The following is a 14,605-nucleotide window of genomic DNA, read 5'->3' on the forward strand; positions in this document are numbered from 1 at the left end:
AGAGCATTATGTCCACGCTTGAGTGATAGCTGGGACACACTGGACGGAAACAGCAAAATCACAGGCTTTATGGATGACCTGGGATTTTCCTGCATTCGGTCGGTAAAAAGTGTGAAGAATATTAAGACCCTCAGAGATTGAGAGGGAACGTAACTTTAAGAACAACTGGCATCAGACCATTTATTCATTTTACTTGATAAGAATTTACAAACATCTTTAATATGTGCCACAACCATGGACTGATACAAAGTAGAATACAAATGTACAAAAGAGAACACAAAAGTGGAAAATGGCAAGTAACCCACAGAGAAAAAAAATTACTGGCCGGGAGCAGTGTCTCACGGCTGTAATCCCAGCCCTTTGGGAGGCCAAGACAGGTGGATCACGAGGTCAGGAGATCGAGACCATCCTGGCTAACACGGTGAAACCCCGTCTCTACTAAAAATGCAAAAAAAATTAGCCAGGTGTGGTGACACACGCCTTAATCCCAGCTACACAGGAGGCTGAGGCAGGAGAATCACTTGAACCCAGGAGGCAGAGGTTGCAGTGAGCCGAGATTGCGCCACTGCACTCCAGCCTGGGCGACAGAGCGAGACGCCATCTCAAAAAAAAGAAAAAAGAAAAGTACTTGAGAGGGTATCAAAAACTGTTCCCCAGAGGTGGCATTATTTGGAAGTTATGTAGAGTATGTCAATGTCAAGGAAGTAAGTGAGTTCTTTTTTTTTAAAGAAAGATTTTTTTTTTTAAACAAACAAGGTTCATTATCAGCAAAACAGATGGAATGCAGTCAATAACGCTATGAAAAATCACTTTCTATACAGAATGAGAAAGCATCAGTAACATTTTAGCTTTTGTTTTACTGTTTAGTAGAGAATTATCGTATAGTCTTTTCACTAGTTATCAGTATCTTCAGGGAAGTACTTATGTGTGTTGTACATTTTGAAAACTAGAATCATAGAATGCTCTAAATTATTATATTAAAAATTGAAGTAATGATCACCATTCAGCTGGAATGTCAGGAAAATGTTGAAAATGACCAAGAGTTTACCAGAAAAAGGCTGCAAGGTAGCACCTGGTCATACCTTCAAATGACAGACACACACAGACACATACACACAAAAGAAACATTTAAGTAGAGGAAACTTGTTAGTGCTCCTGGGTTCAGAGTAAGTAAAATGAGTCGGATTAGTGGTTTCCATCGTGGTTACCTCATTTGTGCTTGGAGCCCCTTAGGAGGATTCTGTTGGCTTCATCCTTATGTCTACTGGCACTGCACAGCACAGAAGGCACAAGGACTCAAAAGGTCATGTCTTTCCACTTGGAAAGCTTGTATGGTTATAGAGTGCAGAGGGCTCATACAAGAAGCTCATTACCTGCTGTGTCTCTTGTTTTCAGAATTCTTAACCAGGTTACTGGCAATAAAATGCTGTTCCCTTTGGTTACCAGACAATGAGGCATTTCTACCAGCAAGTCACCTGAGAACTGCAGCAGCCCACATTAGTAAGTTGAAGGTACCACTGGGACAGTGAGGAATTGACCAGACTGCTGGATTGTTGATCTTGTTTGTCTTGGCTTTTTTTTCTTTTTCAAGGTTTGTTTGTGGACAGTCTGTTTTCATTGCTTATGTGCTCATCTGTGCTGCTTTAAATTGCCTTCGTGGTGGCAGAGAGAAATTAGCATACAGAGTCTGGAAACCAACTTTTAAATTTTATTAATGAGCTGAGTTTAGTTCCCCTTTATCTCTTAACTGACTCCAGGAGCATTAATGAAAAGTATATAAATATGAATACAGGTGTAGTAATAAAAGAGAATTATCAGTCACCCTTAATTTAATTGGTGTCACCTTAGCTTTTAGAAGGGCAATAGGATAGTATTGCCACCTGCAATCATTCAAGACTGTTTTGCTCACTACAGTAATTAGCTCACTTTAAAAAAATAGGTGACCTTTCAAAAGTGAGTAAAATAGAATCTGGTGAGAACAGTTAAAACACATTTGTGAATATAGCATTGGTAGAATATCGTAACTATTTAGAGTTTTGAGTGACCTGTGGTCATTTTGTACAACTTCTGTTTATGAAAAAAATCTCTTGCTGGGTGTGGTGGCTCACGCCTATAATCCCAGCACTTTGGGAGGCCGAGACGGGTGGATCACGAGGGCAGGAGTTCAAGATCAGCCTGGCCAACATGGTGAAACCCCGTCTCTACTAAAAATACAAAAAATTAGCCGGGCATGATGGCACATTCCTGTAATCCCAGCTACTCAGGAGGCTGAGGCAGGAGAATTGCTTGGACCTGGGAGGCGCAGGTTGCAGTGAGTCGAGGTTGCACCATTGCACTCCAGCCTGGATGACCAGAGCAAAACTCTGTCTCAAAAAAAAAAAAAAAAATCTCTTGAAACACTCTTTTCATGGATGGATTTTACTAGGCATCTGGCAACTGGAGGTTATATCAGCATGTCAGACACTCCACAGTCTCTCATCTAATATTATGTGGAAAACACACTATAGGCTAGGAAGCATGTTTGATCTTCTTGGTTATAGGTGTGATTTATTCAACATTTGTCTATGTGCATTGAATTCCATTATGACTACTTTTGGCATAGAGACAAACACAAAGCATGGCTTCTGAAGAGCGTGTATGCTGGGAGTTGGGAGTTGGGATAAGACATATAAAGAATAACTTTTACTAAAAAGCTGAATATTACATCATATGAGTTAAACACTCTTGCCAAGAATTATCAGTAACCATAATAGCCGATTAAAGTGGATATAACTGCAACTCGAACCAGGGGGCATCTCTTGTTTCTTAACAAAATTTTCCACATTAAAGAAATGCTCAAAATAACATTTTTACTTGTAAGATACACAAGAGACATATTTGATTTAGGAGACATTCAGAGCAGTTCTCTGCCTTTGTTGCATATGTTCATCAAAGTGCTTTAGTAATAGTTGCAATTTTCATAGTTGTCTGCCAAGTCAGAAATGAATCCAAACTAGCATATTTTGACCTTTCAGTTTAATTGCCACAAAGCAAAATTCACTAGTATTCAGTGCTTATCCCCAAGTGCAAATCCAAAGCATGTTTTCCCATTAAGGAGACTCCTTCTCTTCTCACAGATAGCAAATTTCCAAATAAGGGGAGAGCTGGTTGAAGGGCCATGATGATCAGCCAGTGATAGGCAGTGCTGACATTTCTTGAAACAGCTTGACTTCTGAGTGTTTTTTGAACATATACTTGAGATACAGTAGATTTGATATCACACATTACAATGGATGGTTTTCTGATAGGACCTCAACATTTACTAGCCTACATCCTGCTGGTTTTCTACATAAACTGTACTGCAGCAACTAATAATTATTATTATTATACTTGCTAACATTCCTTCTGGTTTTCTACATAAACTGTTCTGCAGCAACTAATAATAATTATTATTAACATTTGCTGATTGTATGGTTTGCTAGGCACTGTGCTGATAACTTCATATCCATTTATTTCCTTTCATCTTATGCCACAAAACTGTAAGTTCTATTCTTCCAATTTTACAAAACAGAAACAGACAAACAGAGGTAATTCCCTGAAAGATGTCTTAGTCTGTTTCTGCTGCAGTGTACCTTCGACTGGGTAATTCCCTGAAAGATGTCTTAGTCCGTTTCTGCTGCAGTGTACCTTCGACTGGGTAATTCCCTGAAAGATGGCTTAGTCCGTTTCTGCTGCAGTGTACCTTCGACTGGGTAATTTATAAAACAACAGAAATGCATTGCTAGTAGTTCTGGAGGCCTAAAGTCCAAGCTCAAGGTGGCAGCAGACTCGGTGCCTGCTGAGGTCCTGTTCGTCATAGATGGAGTCTTCTGTGTGTCCTCATATGGCAGAAGAAGGAGGCAAAAGCTCTCTCAGGCCTTTTTATAAGGGCACTAAACCCATTCATGGAGGCTCCACCCTCATGACCTAGTCACCTCCTGAAGACCCCACCTCTTAATATTATTGCATTGGGAATTAGGTTTAAATGTATGAATTTTGGAGGAATGCAAACATTCAGATCAGATCTGTTTGACCTCAGAGCCAAAACTGGCAGTGGAATTTGCATGTTGTTCCTGGAATTTATCTAGTAATTTCCATCTCCATACAGTTGCTATGCCCTTTCCTCTGTACTGAATGATCCGTACCATCTGCTTAACTTTGTATCTTTAAAGGCTTGCGTGTGTGCCCATCCTATTTTGGTGAGGCTGTTACCAAAACACTATGGGTTTGGTCTAAGTCCTGCTGCTCACTGCACAGAAAGCCAAGATGATGAGGGTTGCCAAGGAAGAAGGCTTTCACTGGGTGCTGCAGCCCAGGAGATGGGAGCTCAGCCTCAAATCCATCTCCCTGACTGACTAAAAACAGGGTTTTATACAACAAGCAAGAAATGTAACAATGTGTAGGAAACATGAATTAGGGAGGAACAAGGAGGCATCTGGTGGCCTGATCCAGTGAGTTTTAGTTCTTTAATACGTAACCCCCACCCCCAAGAGGCCTATAGGTCTTTCGTGAGACAAGAACTCAGATAAAACAAACACAAGTTTCAAGCTTTAACAGCGGAAGAGTCAATGTCTATATTTATACAAAAGAACACGCTATGGGAGTATTGGGCCAGCTTCAAGGTCAGTAGGAGCTATTCCAGAATTACAAACATATAAGCCCCTAAGTCTAACCAGTGCTTTGAGTTTTTTCACTTATCTTATGTGTAGCCACCACACATGTAACATTAAGACATCAATTACATGCGTATGCTTTACCTCTGGTTAATTTTTGTTGCTGTTGTTTTTTCAATTTAATTCACAGGCCCCAGCACAACATCTAAGATGGGATAGGAAAAGTTTTTTCCTACCCAACAGAATGCTGAAAATGAAAATATTTTTTCTTTGGTTTACAGTAATAAGGAGTGTGATTCCTTTTTTTTTTTCTACCTCTTCTACTTCTACATTGAAGAGCTCTGTGGCTTAATGAGCTCCCAGGCTTGTGAACACCGCAACACAGCTAGTCTTGAAATGGTGCCAGCAGCGTAGGATTTGACTGCTTAGCATGCTGCTCATACTGCCGTAAAGTGTGTAAGGTGGAAAGTATGTTGTCCTCTAGTGTGAGTACACAGAGCATGGCACGACTTGTTGCCAGCCTCACGTCGCATCTGTCTTTGGCTTTTATACTTTATATCCAGGGTCACACAGTCAATTTTAGACATATTTTTAAAAATCTTATTTCTATACTACTAAATTATTCCTTAGGAGCCAGACTCTTCGAAGTGACTCTGGGAAAATACCTTAGGCCTTCCAAGCACACAAAATTTTCATTCTTATAATAGAAATCATTTGGCTAGGATTCGGAAGACCTACGTTTTCATTCAAGAGCTGGTACTAGTTGGTGTTGTGATGTTAGGCAGATCCATTATCGTCTCGGAGCCACAATGTCCTGAACTCCAAAACCGCAGCATTGGCCGAGAAGCTTTCTTAGGCCTCTCTTGAATACAAACTTTGCTGTATGCTCTGAGGTTACAATTTTGTCTGTTACTCTGGTAATAATATACTTTCCAGCAGTAACTTGGAATAAAATTCAATTTTCATAAAATCTCCGGAAAACTGGAGAAGGAGGAGAGTTTTATTTCAGTATTGTGGTCCTGTGGATTGGAATACGTTCTAGCTCACATCATAATTCTTGAAACATTATAAAATATGAAAGCTTAAGTTAATATGCTTAACTGACTCCAGGAGCATTAATGAAAAGTATATAAATATGAATACAGGTATAGTGATAAAAGAATTATCAGTCACCCTTAATTTAATTGGTGTCACCTTAGCTTTTAGAAGGGTAATAGGTAAAGACTGTTGTGCTCAGAACACCAGAACTCTATTAGAACTAGGTGAAAATTTGATAGTGAACATATTTGTGAAAATAGAAATGCAGCTTATGTAAAAACTATTCACTCACATCTGCCCACAAATATAGAAGCATCTGAACGCTCAGTTTTAGTCTCCTCCTCAGTAGGTTAAAGAGCTCTGGGCTTACTTGTCTCTTCCTCTTGACTTGGAGAGAAGAGAAGCCTTTTGCTTTGACTTGGCATGAAGGAGCCTCAGGATAGTCACATCTGGACTCTTAGATGCCTGAGAGCTTTGTGATGCAAATCAGGCCGTTCCTTTTTTCTTACCAGCAACTTAATTTGGGACAGGATTGATTGACTAGAAAGTTTGCTAATCACTTTGAAACAAAACTAGGCTGGGGGCCAATGGAAGTTTGCCAGAACCTGCCTTCCGAAGACAAGGTCGACAGCTGGTCTCACTTTGGAAATGCTTTTGCCCATTATCTTATCATTTGGTCCATTTTATGTGGTCCCACGTCTCAAATTACAATGGTTATTTTGAAGGCACTCCAGAGAAAAGAAAGGAAAAAAAAAGACACTACACATGACTTACAGAACAGATTTTATAATACTTTGAAAATGAGGTACCTTGTTGTAAATTTAAAATCCGCCTCCTGATTGTTTTAGAGTTGATAAGTATATTGACAGTTATGAATTACTGCTGAGCTCTAGCTTTTGGATGTAGTCGATGTGACAACATTTGTTGGTGAAGCAGAGAAAACAGCTTTGATTTGACCATGAAAACATATGAATTCCTGAACTATTAAAAATAGTAACTCTTCTTTGTGTCATTCTCCAAAGTTTTAAAATAAAATTAGATCATTGTGCCCAAACCAAAAAGTTCTGAAGTCATTGAAGTGGCGGAATCAGAGGATGCACTGCAGGGGCTGAAATTCCAAACCTTGTAGAGACAGCCAGGTAACGAGATTGTATGAATCAGACTAGATGTGGATAGCGGGGAAGAGTGGGGTCTACGGAAAACGAGAAAGAATACGCTCCCAAAGATGTTCACGTTTCAGTTTAGAAAACAAATACCAGGCTCGCAAAACAAGAGACCTTGAATAAATTATCAGCTTTGAAAAAAGTAGAGTTTGAAAAAATATATTAATTCTTATTTCAGAGACATCCATGTAATTCATTGTCTTTCACAAGGCAGACAAAAAGAGCTTAGGAGAGAGAGAAAAAGGAAAATAGAAACAAAATGTGTTAAGTTTCTAAAAAAGCATCAGGTGCTGTGTTGGGCTTTGGGCATATATAGTAGCATGAATTCTCACCGTGACTACTTGCAGTAGCCAGTATTATTCCCACTATATGGGTAAAGATTCAATCTTACAGAGTTTGGGTAACTTATAACAGTAGAAAAGCAAGAATTTAATTACAAATCCTATGTTCTTTTCTCTATACTAAAAGTATGAACTCAAGCAAGTTATTTAACCTCTTTATTCCTCATGCTTTAATGGGCATAATAATGCTTTCTTCATGAGATTTTTTTTTTTTTTTTGAGACGGAGTCTCGCTCTGCCACCCCGGCTGGAGTGCAGTGGCCGGATCTCGGCTCACTGCAAGCTCCGCCTCCCGGGTTCCCGCCATTCTCCTGCTTCAGTCTCCCGAGTAGCTGGGACCACAGGCGCCGCCACCTCGCCCGGCTAATTTTTTGTATTTTTAGTAGAGACGGGGTTTCACTGTGTTAGCCAGGATGGTCTCAATCTCCTGACCTCGTGATCTGCCCGCCTCAGCCTCCCAAAGTGCTGGGATTACAAGCGTGAGCCACCCCACCCGGCCGATAATATTTTAAGAATTAAAAAAGTTAATAATTGTAAAAATTCTCACAGAGTCTTTTTTTATGTTTGTTGAATATGAAATTATGATCATTACTTTTGTTGAGCAACTATCAGCATAGCAGATGTCGGAACTATTTCTGCAGAGGAATTTGTGCAAAACACCTTCTGTTCTTTTACCTGGGTTTTATTGTGAGTTATATCGAGTTAAGCTTTCGAGAATTTGGAGTGCAGCCTGCAGTTGTACAATGGCTGAGGAATACAGGAACATTGTGGTTACTGTAAAAATGAGAGTAATAATTACAAACTAAGGAATAACAGTATATTAATCAGGATTCTCCAAAGAAACAGAAGTGTGTGTGTGTGTGTGTGTGTGTAGAGAGAGAGTAATTGTAAGGAATTGGCTCCCACAACTATAGAGGCTAAGAAGTCCTGCCGTAGTTGGCAAGCTGAAGCCTGGAGACCTTGTGGAGCTGGTGGTGTAGCTCCAGCCTGTCTGAAGGCCTGAGAACTGGAGAGCTGATGGTGTGATTTACAGTTCAAAAGCCAGTGCGCTCAAGACCTCAGAAGACCTAATGTTTCCATTTGAGTCAGAAGCCAGGAAAAGATTGGTGATGTTCCAGCTCAAGCAGCTGGGCAGAAGGAGTTCCCTTGTTCCACAAGAGGGCCAGACTTTTGGTTTTATTCAGGCCTTCAGTTGGTTGGGTAAGATTCGCCTGCATTAGGAGGTCAATTGGCTTCACTTTGTCAATTTAAATGTTAGTTTCCTCCTGAAACTCTCACAGCACTCACAGACATACCAAGAATAATGTTTGGTTTAATATCTGAGCACCCTGTAACCCAGTCAAGTTGACACATAAAAGTAATCATCACATATGGTAATATGTAATAGGATAAGCTGTAATGAGTTAGGAAATGGTCTGATGTTAACAAAATAATAAAGAAAGCAAATATGTCGAATGCCTGTGGGAACTTGTAACGAGATAGTCATGCACATGGTGAAGAAATGTGTTAGCTGAAGAAGAAGTTCAGTATACTTGCTCCTCCAAGACAGTTTCCACAGGAAACTTTGGGAGCTACTCAGGCATTGAATCCGCTGGGAGTAATGAACTCTTCACTAACAGGAGGTTTGCCTGTAACCAGCAACAGCAGGTAAAATTTCAGGTGCTTCCATCAAGGAACTAGAGAGCTCAGCCACTGCTGGATCCTGTGCAAAGCTCCCCGGAGAATGCACCTTCCCGGAGGTGTGCGGTGACACTGACAATGTACACGGATGTATATCGTATACCTTGGATTGAGTTGGAGCAAGATGGAGTCTGTTTGCTCCCAGTTGATTTTCAGAACCATCACTTTTATATATTCTCAGCAAACCTGTCTCTCTTTCTCCTCGTGGTAACGACCTGGCACAACTCTGTCCCTTGTAAATCCAGCTCTTCACAGAGCTGAGCATGGCTGGAGAAGCCCACAGCAACGCTGACTGCTGTCCCTTTACATGTGTGATCACCAACTGGGGCTGGCTGATTTGCAGGGCCCAGGGCAAAATGAAAGTGGGGGGCTGTTTGTTCAAAAGACATTTAAAAAACCTCTTTAAATGCGCTGAAATCTAAGGCGTTTTCGTTTTAAAAATAATTTGTGACTTGTAAGCCATAAAACAGGCAACAGTGATACACGAGAAATAACATAAACTTACAAATTGCAAAAATTATGTGTGACTCCACAGTCACACACATGAAGCCATCAATGTGGCTGGCCCTGTCGGTAATGGCTAGGAGGCTCCTAGCACACCTGCCATTCCAACGCCTTCCCTCGCTCTTTCACGCTTCTGGGAGGCTACTTCAGATTCTCCCTTCTCTTAAGCCTCCAGTGTTTTCTCTCCCATCCTCACTCTCAGTTGATGACTTTGGGGTACATGTCACTGAAGGAAAAACAAATTTAAGCTAAAACCAGAATAAGATGAGAGCTTCTGCAAACTGCTACTCCCTCATCACCCCCGACCTGGATCTATGTCCAAACACTCTGACTTCTTTTTTGTTACCGTGAGTTACCCTGGAGCACTAAATCCCAATGTCTGTCTCGAATTACAGCAATTCTCCTTCTACCTCCCACAATGTCGATTTTTCTGTCTCTACTGCAGTGTTCCTATCAACATGCACAGTGGAATTTTCCCATCTGGCACTACCTGTCCTGATCTTAACGTTCCTCTCAAACTACTAACACTCTTTCTGCTGTCTTCAGAGTGAAATTCTTTGAAAGGGTTTTCATATTTACGATCTCCAATTTCTCTCTTCATATTCCCTCTCAGATCCACTCGGTCTGATGGTTGCCTCTGTCCTTTCACAGAAATTGCTCATTTCAAAATGTGAGTATCTTTCACGCTGTTACAGCCCATGATCAATCCTTAGCCCTGTTCTCACTTAGCCATGAGTAGCATTTGCACAGTTGGTTGTTGCCTGAGCCTCAAACACTTTCTCACTTGGCTGCATGACACCACCTGCTTCTTGGTTTCCCTTCTTCGTCGCTGGCTGCATTTCTCCCTCTGCTTTGCGGGTTCCTTCTGTTCATCCTGTCCTTTACACACTGCAACACCTTGGGGGCCATCTTCTGACATCTTCTCCACCTGCATTTACCCCCTCAGGGATTTCAAACAGTCTCATAGCTTTAAGCACCATCCATACAGTGTCAACTCCCAGATTCAAATGTCTGGTCCAGACTCCACCCTTGAACTCCAAATGGGTATATCCACGTCCCTAGAGATAATCCTTACACTCCCTTCTTTCTCCACTGTGTTTAATTTAATCTGTCAGAACGTTCTGTGGTGCCACCTTCCAAATAGATCCATAACCTGGCCCCTCTTCACCACTCATCTTGCTCCTCCTGGTCCAAGTCACCTTCACCTCGCCCTTGGATTGTGGCAATAGTCTCTTAACTGTTCTCCCTCTTCCATCGGTTCTTCTTCTTCTATTCGTTATGTGGGGATCCCGTTAAAAGACAGGTCTGGTAATATCAGTCCTTCAGAAACATGTCCAATGGCTTCGCACCCCAGTCAGTAAAAGCCAAAGACCCTCCCTCTGTGGCCCCAGCCCCTTCCTCCTCCACCTCCCATGTGCTCCCTCTGCTCAGCCTCTCTTGAGCTTGCCCTGTTTCAAATGTGTTAGGTTCTGCTCCTTCCTCTGGGCCTCTGTCTGCAATATCCTTTCTCTGTCATCTCTGTGGGTGACTCTCTCACTTCTGCAGGTCTTGCTTATGGGCCTTCTGATGAGCCCTTCCCTGATCACGGTGCCTGCATCACAGGCTGGCACTCTGTCTGTCTGCCCTGTTTAGTTTTCCTCACAAGATCAGAAAGTCCTGTTTGTCGTATTTGCTGCTTTATGACCAGGACCTAGAAGCACTTGGCACACACTAAGCATCGTTGCAGATGTAGTAATTGAGTAAATAGCAGTTGTGAATCAGAACACAGTGGAATCTATATCTCCAAAACTTTGTGATGAATAAAACTGGCTAAAGTGTCAGAATTTTATGGACCTTAGTTACATGTCATAAGATCTTTCTAAGTAGAATTCATTCTTAGTTTCATGTCCTCAGATCTTTTTAAGGAGGTTTCCTCTTTCTAAGGAGATTCAAAGATACCAGTGAAACTGAAAATTGTCTTGGGTTAAGTAGTGTGTTTTGAAGTACCAATGGCAAGAAAGAACAAAGACAGCTGTCATTGTGACTGTCACAGTCGATGTCCATGTTGGATGTGACTGCAGGAGCTGACAGGCCCTGGCACATGGGAAATACACGAAACGCACACTGGACACAACAGAGCATTTTTGCAGGGAGCTGGACCAACTCTTTTATATGACTAAGATGCTATTTGCAATTTATGAAAGGAAGAAAGGCAAATATGCTCCATGCCGTGTCTAAAAGAGCCCTAGTGGCTTCAGGGTAGAAAGCCTTCTTCTACTTCTCTTCAGCGGAGCATGAAACCACCCTATTACCTTTTATCGGGTTACTTACATAAAGGGATTGTGCCTATTAATAAAACATCGTGCATCTTGTTTCTCCAAGAGCAGTGACAACCAGACTCTCCTTTCCTACTCCGCCTTCCCTCTCTGGAGTCCCTTTTTGCCGCACCATGTTCTGTTCAGCATGCATTGGCCGTGAGGGTCAGATTGTTAGTGCAGATGACTTTGAAGTAGTTTTCCTTACGGTAAAGCTTTTAAAACTCCTAAGTCTGTAGCATAGAATCCTTGTTTTGGGGTTGTTCCATGCCTAACCTGAAGACAATATCATGCAAATTCTGCTTTCTATTTGTGCATATAAATATTGCATCAGTCCACTGTGGTGAGCAACATTGTTTGTGGTTTTTTTAGCTTTCCTGGGATTGGATTTGCTTCACCGTGTGTCCCTGTCTTTCAGGTTGTGCCTGAGTCCTTGCTGCCGACACCTACTCCATGATTTTATGCTGATTTCCGCCCTTCTTCTCAGTGAAAGCTTTCCCACATTCATTTTATTATCAGCCCATTCGAATGTCCATTTAGTGTCAGACATGCAATTTTTAAAGTGAGAATTTTGTCCAGGACTTTTACAAAGCCTCTCGTGGGCATTGACTGCAGTTAAAAAAATAGCAGCCTGTTAGGATGGTCACCTTGACGTCATAGTCCAAAAGTGTCCCAATAATGGATGTGCAAAAGAATTCTGAAACCATCATAGGAGTTAAAAAATGAGAACACCAGCCCACAAAGAATGGTGTCAGCCAGACATTTGGACCAAGTCCACAGTTTGTACATTTCTGTGCCGTGTAGCATAGACAGCCTAATGTATTTAAAGTAACACTTAAGATGTATTTTAGGGATTCAAATTTCAGCTACCTTTTCTGTTTGCTAATACAGAACGTAAATTTTGAAAAAATAAACTTTTAATTGAAAATTTTACAAAAAGCAAAATAAAAAACTGCTGATATTTCCATCCAAGGGAAAGAAGATACACATAGTAAATACTTTACAAGTATGTATATTCTTTCACCCACTTTTAGGATTTATACTAAGTCTAAATAGCTGTTTTATAAAGATGTTTACCATTATTATGTACAGTAAGAAAAAATGAACCTAAATGTTGAAGGGTAGAATTCATGGAGTGAGCTATGGCGTATGCACACAGCGGCGAATTGTGCGGTACTTAACACTATGTTTAAAAGCGTTTTTAATGGCATGTCAAAGACGTACTCCAAAATGTGAAATACAGTGACTCCGTGGATATACAAAAATATACTCATTTTTGTGTAATCGTGTATCATATATGATCCTAAGTATGTAATACTAAACATGAGAAAAAATGCTTGCTAAAAACATACCAAATAGAGGGCTGCCACAGTGTGGTGAGGTCGGGTGACTTTTTTGCCTTTTAATTGATATTTTTGTTGGCACAGAACGTTGTGATGATCTTCAGACGGTGAGCCTCCTCTCAGAGCCCTGCTGGGGTGAGGTGGGTAACAGGGAAGATGGGGGCAGGTCAGAGGTGAATCGGGGACATTCGTGCTTGGTGCCTGCGGCGAGGGGCAGTGGCTCCGCAGCTCCAGCCCACAGTTCATCACAGGTCCTTGGTGACTGTCTTACCGGTTATCTTCAGATTTCAAGATAAAATGGAGATACGGACTTTTACATAAAACTCTCTAAATTTAACTACCAACAATTAAATTTTTTGTCGTAAAACAAAGCGTAGGTCAAACAAATCGTCTCAAGAGCAAATCTATCTACAGTGTGTTCAGGAAACGACCACAGGTCAGGTTGATGTGGCAGATATCCAGGGCGTAGCACATCTAGTGGAAGCATTTCGGTCGTGAGCACGGCTGGGCATTGGCTGTGAACCTGGTGTGTACTGAGTACGCATCCCTGTGGCCCCTACAGTGCAGTCCCTGTGGATAGTTTATTAGGTTTCCTTTATTCCCTTCATCGATTCTTTCCTTTCTTCCTTCCTCTTTTTTTCCCTCCCTCTCTCTCTTCCTGTCTTTATTAAATATATGAGATGCAGATTTGATGAATGTTATGTCAATCAAAGATCACCAAGAAGTCTGAAACAGGCAAACCGCAGAAAACGGTCAGGGTCAGAGTAAGAACATTGTTTAGCGGTTCTCAAGCTTTTTGTTCTCAGAACTTCTTTATAATCTAAAATGTGTTGTGCCCCCCGAAAAGCTTTCACTTTTATGGGATAAAAATAAATATTTATAAAAATATATAGAAAAAAATAAATACATAAATAAATTTATGATTTGTTTACATAAATATGTATATAAAACATATTTATCATATTAGGATTTGAAATGGACAAATATTTAAAATATTTATTAGTTAATATTAAATAACAATTACCAACATTTCAAATAAATAACGTTTTAATAAAAATTTTAGAAATTAAATTCCGCCTGGCATGGTGGCTCACGCCTGTAATCCCAGCACTTTGGGAGGCCAAGGCAGGTGGATCATTTGAGGTCAGGAGTTCGAGACCAGCCTGACCAACATGGTGATACCCCGTCTCTACTAAAAATAAAAAAAAATTAGCTGGGCGTGGTGGCGGGCACCTGCAGTCCCAGCTACTCGGGAGGCTGAGGCAGGAGAATTGCTTGAACCTGGGAGGCAGAGGTTGCAGTGAGCCAAGATCGTGCCACTGCACTCCAGCCTGGTGACATAGCAAGACCCTGTCTCAAAAAAAAAAAATTCCAATTTAATTTTTGTTTTAATTTACTTAAAATTAATTTAATTCTAAAATTATATTTAATTTTGTGATTTATTTTAATTGTATATTAATCTTATATTTATTTTGAAACCAAATGAATATGTTGAGAGGAGAGAAATTGTTTTACATTTTTGCAAACCTCCTTAATGTGTAGCTTAATAAAAGTTATCTGGACTGTTCTGTTTCTGCATTTACTCTGTTATGAAGTCACCTATCGTGAATCT

The sequence above is a fragment of the Piliocolobus tephrosceles genome, chromosome 3 (genome assembly GCF_002776525.5).
Source record: "Piliocolobus tephrosceles isolate RC106 chromosome 3, ASM277652v3, whole genome shotgun sequence".
In the NCBI taxonomy this organism is placed as follows: Eukaryota; Metazoa; Chordata; class Mammalia; order Primates; family Cercopithecidae; genus Piliocolobus; species Piliocolobus tephrosceles.